Source organism: Ranitomeya imitator, chromosome 6, assembly GCF_032444005.1.
Source record: "Ranitomeya imitator isolate aRanImi1 chromosome 6, aRanImi1.pri, whole genome shotgun sequence".
NCBI lineage: Eukaryota > Metazoa > Chordata > Amphibia > Anura > Dendrobatidae > Ranitomeya > Ranitomeya imitator.
In genome coordinates, this window is record NC_091287.1 from 135,461,446 (window position 1) to 135,474,195 (window position 12,750).

The 12,750-nt window shown below is 44.8% G+C and overlaps 1 protein-coding gene across 4 annotated transcripts in view; it reads right to left on the reverse strand.

Moving 5' to 3' along the window:
* Positions 1 to 12,750, reverse strand: part of CTNNB1 (catenin beta 1) — a 52,960-nt gene that overhangs the window by 12,599 nt on the left and 27,611 nt on the right. For 2 of the 4 annotated variants that reach the window (XM_069730131.1, XM_069730132.1), the window contains exon 2: positions 10,653 to 10,729. The gene's annotated coding sequence lies outside the window, so the exon portion shown is untranslated. Of the gene's footprint in view, positions 1 to 764; positions 1,393 to 10,652; positions 10,730 to 12,750 lie in introns of those variants that run through there. The other 2 variants (XM_069730130.1, XM_069730133.1) reach the window with 2 other exon arrangements.

The following is a 12,750-nucleotide window of genomic DNA, read 5'->3' on the forward strand; positions in this document are numbered from 1 at the left end:
TTACAAGCCTGACAATGGTGTCTATACTTAGAGGTGGCAGGTCATATAGGAGTGCCCAGTGTAAATCACGTACAACCACACCTATACAGCATTCACATACAGTTTAGAGGAAAAAAGAGCAGCACTGGTTCAGAGGCAACAACCTCAGTTCTTGTGTAGAGTATTTGTCCCATTGGAAAGTCATTCTAGGCTGAACAGCAGGAGTCAGCAGCAGACAAGACCTAGCACAGGGAGCCCCCAGCCCCGGCACAGGGAGCCCCCAGCCCCGGCACAGGGAGCCCCCAGCCCCGGCACAGGGAGCCCCCAGCCCCGGCACAGGGAGCCCCCAGCCCCGGCACAGGGAGCCCCCAGCCCCGGCACAGGGAGCCCCCAGCCCAGCTAGACCCCCTCCTGGTACATACACAGCCCACTTCCCATTACTAGCCTACACGTGATGCGCTGTTACTAGGGCAGAGATACTGGAAGTAGAGGCGAGCATTGGCCATGAAGTGTCCCAGAGCCGCAGCAGAGCCCCGGACTGGGCAGGAACTCTGTGTAAGGGCAGGGAGGAGCAGGACAGCCACCTCCGCCCTAGCAGCCATTCTCACCACACAGGAGCTCAGGTTACAGCTCCACCGAAAAGTAAACAGTCCCGAGACAAAGAGCAGAGAGAGCGTAGTCCGAGGAGGATGGGGGTGATCACCCCGGGACGGCAAACACAAGGGCACCACTGGGTCAGGCGCCCCGGGGCTGCAGGCACCGCTCACACACAGCCGCACACATACCGCTCAGTGCTGGACGCCAGGCTCCGGCTGCAGTAACAATGTCGTCCGGTGTCGGCCTCCTCCTCCAGCCCCCGCTCTCCTTATTCCGCGCCCCGTCAGGAGTAGCGGCACATAGGGTTCAGTACCAGGAGGTACGCAAGTCACACGGTAATGTTAATAAATCCCCGTAATACGCAATCTCCCCGTGGCTTCCAGGCCAGCCGCGTACCTCTCCGCGCTCTCCCTCCTCACAATGCGACACAGAGGCTTAAAATGGCGTCGCACACTCTAGTTTTATACCAGGGCGCTGCGTCGGTCGTGGCTGTATCCCTCCGCCTGCTCGGCACACAGCGGGTGGGGGGAGAGAGAGTGAGTATGGTGAGGGCGGAGTGATACGAAAAGTAGTCCCGCCTACTCTCGGCTCTGCTGGTGTTGTGACGTGAGCCGTGCATTGTGCTGGTGGCTTGTAGGCTGAAGCCCGCTCCCAACGCTAACTATATGCCACACGGTTTACATAACTACAGTGTAAACGCAGTCTGGTACGTTTTCATGAGGAAAATAAAGCATTGATCTGAACACATAATAGAACCGGGCAGCGGTGACATACACTCCAGGTGGGGGACGCTTTTCCGCTGCTGCTCATTGTGTGGCTGGAGCTGGATCGCGGAGTGATCCTAGACTGGTGATGCGGCCCACGCACCTTTTCCCCGTGGTTGGAATGTGGAGCTGGAGGAAGGCAGAGACAAAGCGGGAGGGGGCGGGGCCGGTCACTGCTCAGGACCAACTTTTCTCAGGATGCTGCAGGGGCTGCTCACAGTAAAGTTGTCTCTTTACACCACAGTGACTGAACATCACCTGAATTCCTCTAGGATGTAAATATAAGGGAAAGTTGGCAGCTCTGGGAATTTCCATGAATTTCTGCCTCCAAATTCACTTATAGAGGCCAAAACTCAGTCATAACAAAGCTTAAATGAAATCCAAGGATGCAAGTAGTAACCTCTCCAAAGAGGTCTGCTGGGACTGTCCTGCATCAGCCGGGACCGTCCTACATTGGCTGGCTCTGGCCTGCATTGGCTACCGTTGTCCTATATTTTAGCCGGGACTGTCCTACATTGGCTGGCTCTGTCCTATATTTTAGCAGGGACAGTCCTACATTGGCTAGCGCTGTCCTACATCACCTGGGACTGTCCGACATCAGCTGGGACAGTCCTACATTGGCTAGCGCTGTCCTACATTTTAGCTGGGACAGTTCTACATTGGCTAGCGCTGTCCTATATTTTAGCCGGGACTGTCCTGCATTGGCTAGCGCTGTCCTACATTTTAGCCGGGACAGTCCTGCATTGGCTAGCGCTGTCCTATATTTTAGCCGGGACTGTCCTGCATTGGCTAGCGCTGTCCTATATTTTAGCCGGGACAGTCCTACATTGGCTAGCGCTGTCCTACATTTTAGCTGGGACAGTCCTACATTGGCTAGCGCTGTCCTACATTTTAGCTGGGACAGTCCTACATTGGCTAGCGCTGTCCTACATTTTAGCCGGGACAGTCCTACATTGGCTAGCGCTGTCCTACATTTTAGCTGGGACAGTCCTACATTGGCTAGCGCTGTCCTACATTTTAGCCGGGACTGTCCTGCATTGGCTAGCGCTGTCCTATATTTTAGCCGGGACTGTCCTGCATTGGCTAGCGCTGTCCTATATTTTAGCCGGGACTGTCCTGCATTGGCTAGCGCTGTCCTATATTTTAGCCGGGACTGTTCTACATCTGCTGGGACTGTCCTACATTGGCTGGCTCTGTCCTGCATTGGCTACCGTTGTCCTACATTTTAGCCGGGACTCTCCTACATCAGCTGGGTATGGATCCTCCCATATTGGTGCATGGCAATGTGTCTAGATAGCTGGTGCCCAGATTAATGGAACCTTCAAATTTTACCTTAGAGGTTTCCTATCTCCTGAGACCAGCTGAATCCACACATTCCTCTATGGAGATACACATTGAACAATGGGCTGCAGGTCCCCCTTATTCCAGTGATTGTGGGGTTCCCAATTATTAAACTAACAGAAGACAATCCATATTTTGGATTATGGGCTAGTCACGCTCCTGCAGGTCATTCACATCTCACATTGGGGGTTTACAGTTTCACAATCTGTTTTCTTTTCCACACATTTGTCAGACTACAATGCCATAAATAGATTTCCAGCAGCGTCATTCCCGGCTGGCCGGAGCAGCAAGGTCCCTACAATGACTAGCTGGTATGCACTGTACATATGGAAGGATAGCTGAGGTTTGGTACAAGTCCATCCATGTGCCGGGCTTCTAATGTTGCAGGATGAGCACGTATCTAGACATGTGAAGTCAGTTATTGAACCATACTCTTCTACCCAGTCTGGTAATTAAAATGATGGACTGCTGGTCATGTTCAACTGGGGTGCTATTTCCAGAATGGGCTAATAGCACCTCTAATTCCACTCAGCCTAAGATAAATAACAGAGTAGGAACCGGTCCAATTTTTGTATCCCCCGTTGGGGACAGTCACCAAAGTCATGAGGTTACAGAGGGCAGTGTAACACACACATTGTCCTCGCCCTCTAGTTTTGTGTAGGATATGGATGCCTACTGCCTGGAAACCTTACCAAAACAACTATTATACCATACAATTGTATTTAAGGGAGAAAATACCCAACAAAAAAAAAAGGTAAAAACCCCTCTTAACCATAAGTGATCAAAGTACTTTCAGGTCTTCAACATCTAGCATTTTCATGAGAAATTAATCTGAAAGATTGTGCAAAGTAAAGAGTTGGAATTTAGTTGGTTTCAGTTCCTATCAATCACCTCAATTTTTGTGCACCAGGTACCCAAAGACAGTTCAGTTATTGCGATCATGTATCCAGTCTATCGGTTCTCTACAATGTATCAGCGCAGCCCAAGATGGTCAACTTATTGCCTCTAGACTAATTTCATGGAAAGGAATCTCAGTAGGACCAACCCTCCTATGCCATCTATACGGGCAGGTAGGTCATAGGAAACTGATTCTACCTTAATATCTGCAATCTGATTTTTTAATATGTAAATGAGCCATTAAGAACAATGGGCCAGACACTGATCGATATGAGAATCTGCTTCCAGAGCTTATTTTACATGAAGGAGGAGCGATCAATGTGATATGTAATGGCCGCTCTCTGCTCTCACTGCAGAGCGGTGTGTGATTGTGCGTGACACATCTGCAGGTTCCTCTCAGCTTCCATCTCACAGGCAGACAGGGCTGCAATATTATTGTAGTTGTTAATGTGTTTGTTATGGGACAAAGTGCCGCTCTCCTTTGTTAGTTACATGTTTCAGTAATGCCCTCTTTAATGAGAAATAATCTCTGGAGGCAGATTCTCGTGCAAATCAGTGTACGGCCCATAGTTCTGAACAGCCCATTTACATATTAGGAAAATGTTAATTACTCTGAAATACGACATGATTATAGATACTGTATCAAGGTATGATCATATTCATTGTCTTTATGATGTACATGCCCATACGGATGGCAAAGGAGGGTTGATCCTACTGACTGATATACTTTAAAGCAAACCCTGTGGGGGAAAGAAAGCATCCATACATTTACAGTAAACAGAGATCTTAAAAATGCAGAAGAATAAAGAAAAAGTGAAATTATACAACTTTGTTGTCACAGTATTGCATATAGATCTATAACTTGCAGGTAGACATTTGACCCCAATATTGCAGTTAAGTAACACATACTTGTTTTGACCTTCATAAATTTAATAGGGGGCTACACCGTATACTGTAAAAGCCTGGTACGAGGTTGGTACACAAAATGAGAATGCTTGGTCTGGGGGAAAATGTGTGTAAATGGGTTAGTAACTGGCTTAGTGATAGAAAGCAGAGGGTGGTTATAAATGGTATAGTCTCTAACTGGGTCGCTGTGACCAGTGGGGTACCGCAGGGGTCAGTATTGGGACCTGTTCTCTTCAACATATTCATTAATGATCTGGTAGAAGGTTTACACAGTAAAATATCGATATTTGCAGATGATACAAAACTATGTAAAGCAGTTAATACAAGAGAAGATAGTATTCTGCTACAGATGGATCTGGATAAGTTGGAAACTTGGGCTGAAAGGTGGCAGATGAGGTTTAACAATGATAAATGTAAGGTTATACACATGGGAAGAGGGAATCAATATCACCATTACACACTGAACGGGAAACCACTGGGTAAATCTGACAGGGAGAAGGACTTGGGGATCCTAGTTAATGATAAACTTACCTGGAGCAGCCAGTGCCAGGCAGCAGCTGCCAAGGCAAACAGGATCATGGGGTGCATTAAAAGAGGTCTGGATACACATGATGAGAGCATTATACTGCCTCTGTACAAATCCCTAGTTAGACCGCACATGGAGTACTGTGTCCAGTTTTGGGCACCGGTGCTCAGGAAGGATATAATGGAACTAGAGAGAGTACAAAGGAGGGCAACAAAATTAATAAAGGGGATGGGAGAACTACAATACCCAGATAGATTAGCGAAATTAGGATTATTTAGTCTAGAAAAAAGACGACTGAGGGGCGATCTAATAACCATGTATAAGTATATAAGGGGACAATACAAATATCTCGCTGAGGATCTGTTTATACCAAGGAAGGTGACGGGCACAAGGGGGCATTCTTTGCGTCTGGAGGAGAGAAGGTTTTTCCACCAACATAGAAGAGGATTCTTTACTGTTAGGGCAGTGAGAATCTGGAATTGCTTGCCTGAGGAGGTGGTGATGGCGAACTCAGTCGAGGGGTTCAAGAGAGGCCTGGATGTCTTCCTGGAGCAGAACAATATTGTATCATACAATTATTAGGTTCTGTAGAAGGACGTAGATCTGGGGATTTATTATGATGGAATATAGGCTGAACTGGATGGACAAATGTCTTTTTTCGGCCTTACTAACTATGTTACTATGTTACTATGTTACTATGATGGGTGCACAAGCTTGATGTGAGGTGAATACACTTAAGGTGTCCATACTCCTTCAAACAGCTGTGAGCTGAACAACTATTTCTCCCACATCCATGCTCAGGCAGGCTAAGTGTGCATGTGTAATCTATGACAAGATGAAACTAAGCCACTACTAAATAACTCTGGGGACAAACAAAAGGAAGTTCGCAGTTGAAATCAACATGGCCTTTTCTTCATTCCCTCAACACTGTCTGTTGGGGAACATTCAGGAAGCCCCCACACAAGTAACAATCATTAGTCCTGCCAAAATTGATGAGTTTGGACAATGTTTTTCTCTAATTTCTATGGGTACCTTAAGGAGTTTTCCACCACCTTCATATTGTTGACCTTTTCCCTAGATAGTTCATCAATATGAGATCAGTGGAGGTCCGACAACCAGCACCCCCACTGATCCGCTGTTTCCAGTGTCAGCAGAAGGCAGTGTATGGAGTGGAGTAACACAGATCTGCAGATCATCTCTTCTTATTTGAATAGGAGCTTAATTGTAGCACCCAGCAGTGGCCATTACAGTGTGACAGCTGATCAGTGGCTGTGCCGCACCTCCACTGATCTGACATTGAGGACGTGTCCTAAAACCCTTCCATACACATTAGACTAAAGCCCCCGTTTCACATAGCGAGATCGCTAGCGAGATCGCTGCTGAGTCACAAGTTTTGTGACGCAACAGCGACCTCAGTAGCGATCTCGCTATGTGTGACATGTAGCAGCGATCAGGCCCCTGCTGTGAGATCGCTGGTCGTGTCGGAATGGCCTGGACCATTTTTTGATCGTTGAGGTCCCGCTGGGTAGCACACATCGCTGTGTTTGACACCTTACCAACGACCTCGTTGACAGGACGTCCCATTGAATCATCATGAAATAGCATCGTTCTACAGGTCGCTACAGTTCGCCGCATCGCTGCTGCGTCGTTGGGGAGATCTCACTGTGTGACATCTCACCAGCGACCACATAGCAACGCAGCAACGATCCCTGACAGGTCGTATCGTTGTCGGGATCGCTTAAGCGTCGCTATGTGTGACGGGGCCTTTAGGCTGCACTCACCAATATTGATGGGATTGGCTGACATTCTAAGGTGTATGGGGGTGAAGGCCAACTGATTGTGGTCGGAGGTGTTGATAAGTATATCCGATTTCAGACTGCTGATTACCTTGCTCTTCTGGAGATAAGTCGCCGAGTTTCTCAAAGAGAACACAGGAGTGTTCGGCTGAGTGACTGCTCCTGTGAATGGGAGAGTGGGCTGAGATTGTTGGTGGCTTAACGATCGTCCAAAGTATTGCTCAGGTGACAGCCATCTAGGTCATCAATATTAGAGTGGGAGAATATTCCTTTAAGTTTGTAATCAAACAACAGATTTGTTTTTGAAATTTCTAAATGGGGCTTGTAGAAATCAATGAAGAATGAACAAATCCATCCCGTGTGGCAATATACTGAAAATAACAACATTTCTACATTTTACAAGGGTCATTCATGTTTTGGAATGATGTATGCTAGGGAGGGTCTATGGCCGTTTGTAGTGATATTAGGAAGCTACTGGCTAAATGTTTGTTTGCTATAGGCTGAAGCTTTTTTCTCATTGGTTTTACATCTCACTTAGAAGTAAAAGGATGGTATGTAACAGCCATTCTGAGTTCTATGAAAGGACAGAAATGAATTTTGAGGACACCGTTTGCTCCTACATATGTTCTCAACATGCCAGAAATCTCTGTCTTCTTGTATGCCAGCAGTGTTTCACTGAGGACATCTGGCTGCAGCTACTTCCTGCTATATTATTGTACACAGGAAGAAGAAGAGACTCATTTCGCTCTCTGTTCCACATATTAATGGAAGACAGGGCAGTGATCCTTGCCAGAACTGCCAACTTCTTTTTCTCTACAGTAGCTGATTCCAGGATTAGTTTAAAGCAACACACACATCTTTCTGTGCGTATTCAGACATGTACAGACTGTGTAATTGTGTGCATTGATGAGAGCTGCCGAAACAAATACAACTGTATGAGCAGAGAGTATAAATGTAAGGTAACAAGGTAATGTAAGGGTCTAGATGTCTACTAGTATACTGACTACAGCAAATGTACTAACACTCAGCCTGACATAGGGAGGGCTAGCCATCTTCTCACTACTACAAAGATGTATTAAGAAGACAGGACGAACAATAAAGGCATCTCTTTTATAATAACTGCCTCCCTGATAATGTTTGCAATGATGACAGCTCAGTTTTTGGATGTTTCTTTTGGCCAAAACAACAGTTTATCCATAAAGGAATTAAAAAGGAAAGCATTACATTGTTCCACATGTTTGATCCAATTCTAGTTTTATTATTTAAAAAAAATAATGCAAGGTCAGCACTGTGGGATCAAGGCTTTATAGGCCATACTGTCGCTTAGTATATAGTCTGTCTGGTATTGTAGCCCATGTGCAAGTTTGGCACTTTTCCCAATAGCGGACAACTCGTGTATTGTTTTTGGATCCAATGAAATCAATAGAATATGCTGACAACTTAACATGTAGCCTAGACTCACACATCGCAGAAAAATTAGTTTGGGACCAGTATAAAATTCTATACCCAAATTCAAAATGTAATCCGCATGCGTTTTATGCAGATTTCATTGCTGATTCTGATGCAGAATTTAGCCACAAATTTCACATATTGCAATGAATGAAGTCTATAGTGAAAATCTGGAGCATTTCCAAATCAATCCACAGCATGCCTCTTATTTGTACAATTGATATCAACCTACAAAAGGATCCTTCATTTAAACTCAACATGACAAATCATTTTTGCTCCAATTTACTGTAATTTGATGTGAAATTTCAGTGTGGATTTCACAACAGAAACTCTGCATCAAGCATGTGTGAATCCACCTGAATGAGAAGGGTCTTACAACTGACTGTTTATGGGACAGTATGGGGAGGCAGCGCATCTTATGTAGAAGGCCAGATTTCCTGACCCGTCTGCTTTTGGAAATTATTGTATTCTCCATGTAAATAATAATTCTAGAGCACCTTCACTTAGATTTGGGAGAAAAACTAAATATAAAGTATATATTACAAAACATTTATGTATAGTACAGGCAGCAGGTACATACACATCAAATAGTAGAATAATCATTCAGCCTACAACTGGCTTTAGACTTCCGTCATTCACCGTCCAAGACGGACCGCAATGTGAGAACTGGCCGTTTGTCTTCTGACCCAAATTCAACAGCCTCATATATGCCTGTTGAGTTTGGGGGAGGAGATCTGTAGCCTGCCAGTGAACCACGATCCATACTTGGACCATGAATGTCAGAAGCGTGAAGCTGGCCCAAGTACCCCTTTCATATTAAAGGGAACCTGTCACCCCATTTTTTGCGATATGAGATAAAAATATTGTTCAATAGGGCCTGAGCTCTGCTTTACAAGAGTGCCTTTATTATCCCCTGATTCCCCACCTTTGCAGAGAAAATACCGTAGTAATCTCATAGTTTTCAGCTGTCAATCACCCCGGTCCGGTCCGATGGGCTGTGCCTAATCGCTGTCTCTCCCCCCGCTCCTCGGAGTGTCAGACGTAACTCGATCTGTGAATAGCACAGATCGCGCACATTTTTTGCGTTTGCACAGTGCATTTGCCGCTAGTGCACAATACATCATTGCGTATGCGCCGTTTTTTTACTGTAACCTCTGTGCCACGGAACTCTCGGTATGCAAATTTGCATATCGAGACTTCCGGGGCACAGAGGTTACAGTGAAAAACCGGCACATGCGCAATGATGTGTTGTATGCTTTGCCCACAGTTGGGCAAAGCATACTGCGCAGGTGCGAGATGACATTTTAATGCGCAGGCGCTAAATACAACGCCAATGCCGGGATGAAAGTTCGTAGTGAAAGCCGGAGGTGGGGAGGATTGTCGATTAAGCCCCGCCCATCGGACCAGGGTGATTGACAGCAGAAAACGGCCAGATTAGTACGGTATTTTCTCTGCAAAGGTGGGGAATCAGAGGATAATAAAGGCACTCTTGTAAAGAAAAGCTCAGGCCCAACTGAACAAAAACTTTATCTCATATCGCAAAAACAGGGTGACAGGTTCCCTTTAAGTAAGAATTATCTAAACCTACCAATTTTGGCTGGATTGGATGGCTGTATACTGTGTAGGGGCCTCCAGAATCTTCCCCCGACAGATGATGTCAGGGAAAGATCTGGCCATTGGAATTTCAACAGCGGATTCTTGTGTTTAATGGTGAGATAATCTGCTACCAGAGGAGTTTAGCAGAAGCTCTCCCATAGAGAAGACAGCAATGCTCCACAGAGCATTCCTGTTTATGGGGGAAACAAAAGAAAAAGCTCTTTCATCCAACAGCTATCTTATTTGTATGGGAGTCCTTAGAGTCTTGATATCTCCAAAGAAATATCCATCCTCCCTGTATCTGAAAAAGTGCGTCAATGGAGCTGGGATGAGCATCTGCTATATATGTGTCTGGTACACTTATCTCCAGGGAATATAATCAATTGGAATGAAAAATCCTTCCTTGTTCAAATTTACTAATGGCAGCTCTCTGTGAATTGTCTAACCCACATGAACAGTAAATCTCATTTTCCCTGCTTTGCATTTCAGATTCAGTGCTCCACATAGGTGACTACCATATATCCTTGAGACCCCTGAGATAGCTGGTCATTGCCGCTGAAACAGTTGAAAGATACACATCAGGCAATATAGATCACATATTTTGGCATTTGTTGATCTACAGTAGGGTTCTTGCCATAGTCTCTCTGTAGAGGAGCAAGTGGTAACTGAATCTTATGGCATTTCTCAGCTGGAAAAGAGAACATTAAAAAGGGGTTATCTAGCCAAGAAATTTTTTTGTTTTGTTTTTTAATTCAGAATGCATAAAAAAACAAAAAGCAAACTAAAGAATGTCATACGCACCTTATCAATTACCCATTACTTCCAATTCAACACTTTTTGCCTCCCAACACAGACCTCTGCAGTTAATCTGTCTTTGCCTGGGATGAAAAAGAAAAAACAAAGCAATGCTTTAGTATACAAACACATGCCCTCCTTTAAAGAAACTTGTCTCACAGTAATCTCTTTTCAAGGCTTGGTTCATATGCTGTAGAGAAAGTCCACAATGGAACCCCCCCATACATCTGTAGTAAATCCATATGCATTGCTATAGACTAGGTGAAAGTTGGGGGACATCCATAATAAATCTGTGCTACAATAGAGCATGCTTCAGATTGGAAAACACTCAGATTTGCACAGATTTTTTCCACTGCACGTAAATGAGGTTTTCTAAACCCTATTCATAGTCATTGTACAGTAAGGGCTCATGCAGATGTCCGTGACACGCAGTCTGAGTACAGACCATGCACTGTCTGTGGATCTCTCAACCCGAACCTGATAACTTCATATCTGCCTATGAGGTAGTCAAATTCAGGTTGCGAGACTTGCAGATAGTCTATGCATTGCGGTCTGTGCTCAGACTGAGTTTCATGGATCTCTGCTGGAGTCCTACGGATTTTTCATGTGGAATCTGCATTGAAAAATTAGAAAAAAAATGCAGTACGTGTGACTTTTTAATGCTATATCCTAGACAAACATCAGAAGTTTTTGCATCAGTGGTAAATACAGCATATATAAGTAAAATATTACATTTAATGTATGAGAAAGTTTGTGCAATTATATTATGAATGACACATACAGGGCTGTAGCACAGAATTACTCCTCTTGCTGGCACTGTTAGGGAGGGCCCAAACGGAGAGTTTCTCACCCAACAAGTTACAACAAGGAACAACGCTATGGACAGATAAAAGGGATTCACTGATTTATGTGCAGGGGAGCAGGGGTCAGAGTATGACACATAGATTAACAGAACACCAAGGAGAGAATCCGTATGTCATGCCCCCTCAGGCTCTCAACTAGGAATCAATTGTGTCTGGTATGTCCTAAAAAAAAAAAAAGAGCTCCCACTCATTACTGGAAGTGATGTGAGCAAGTATCTAATCAGATGTCCCTGCCTTCCCTGCAAAGACCTACAGTTATGTCCATATATATTTGGACAGAGACAACATTTTTCTAATTTTGGTTATAGACATTACCACAATGAATTTTAAGCAAAACAATTCAGATGCAGTTGAAGTTCAGACTTTCAGCTTTCTTTGAGGGTATCCACATTAAAACTGGATGAAGGGTTTAGGAGTTTCAGCTCCTTTAACATGTGCCACCCTGTTTTAAGGGACCAAAAGTAATTGGACAATTGACTCCAGGCTATTTAATGGACAGGTGTGGGCAATCCCTTCGTTATGTCATTCTCAATTAAGCAGATAAAAGGCCTGGAGTTGATTTGAGGTGTGGTGCTTGCATTTGGAAGGTTTTGCTGTGAAGTAAACATGCGGTCAAAGGTGCAGGTGAAACAAGCCATCCTTAAGCTGCAAAAACAGAAAAAAACCATCCGAGAAATTGCTACAATATTAGGAGTGGCAAAATCTACAGTTTGGTACATCCTGAGAAAGAAAAAGCACTGGTGAACTCCAATGCAAAAAGACCTGGGCGCCACGGAAGACAACAGTGGTGGATGAGAGAAACCCCTTCACAACAGCCAACCAGGTGAACAACACTCTCCAGGAGGTCGGCGTATCAATATCCAAATCTACCATAAAGAGAAGACTGCATGAAAGTAAATACAGAGGGTTCACTGCACGGTGCAAGCCACTCATAAGCATCAAGAATAAAAAGGCTACACTGGACTTTGCTGAAAAACATCTAAAAAAGCCAGCACAGTTCTGGAAGAACATTCTTTGTACAGATGAAACCAAGATCAACCTCTACCAGAATGATGGAAAGAGAAAAGTATGGCGAAGGTGTGGAACAGCTCATGCTCCAAAGCATACCACATCATCTGTAAAACACGGCGGAGGCAGTGTGATGGCTTGGGCATGCATGGCTGCCAGTGGCACTGGGTCACTAGTGTTTATTGATGATGTGACACAGGACAGAAGCAGCCGAATGAATTCTGAGGTATTCA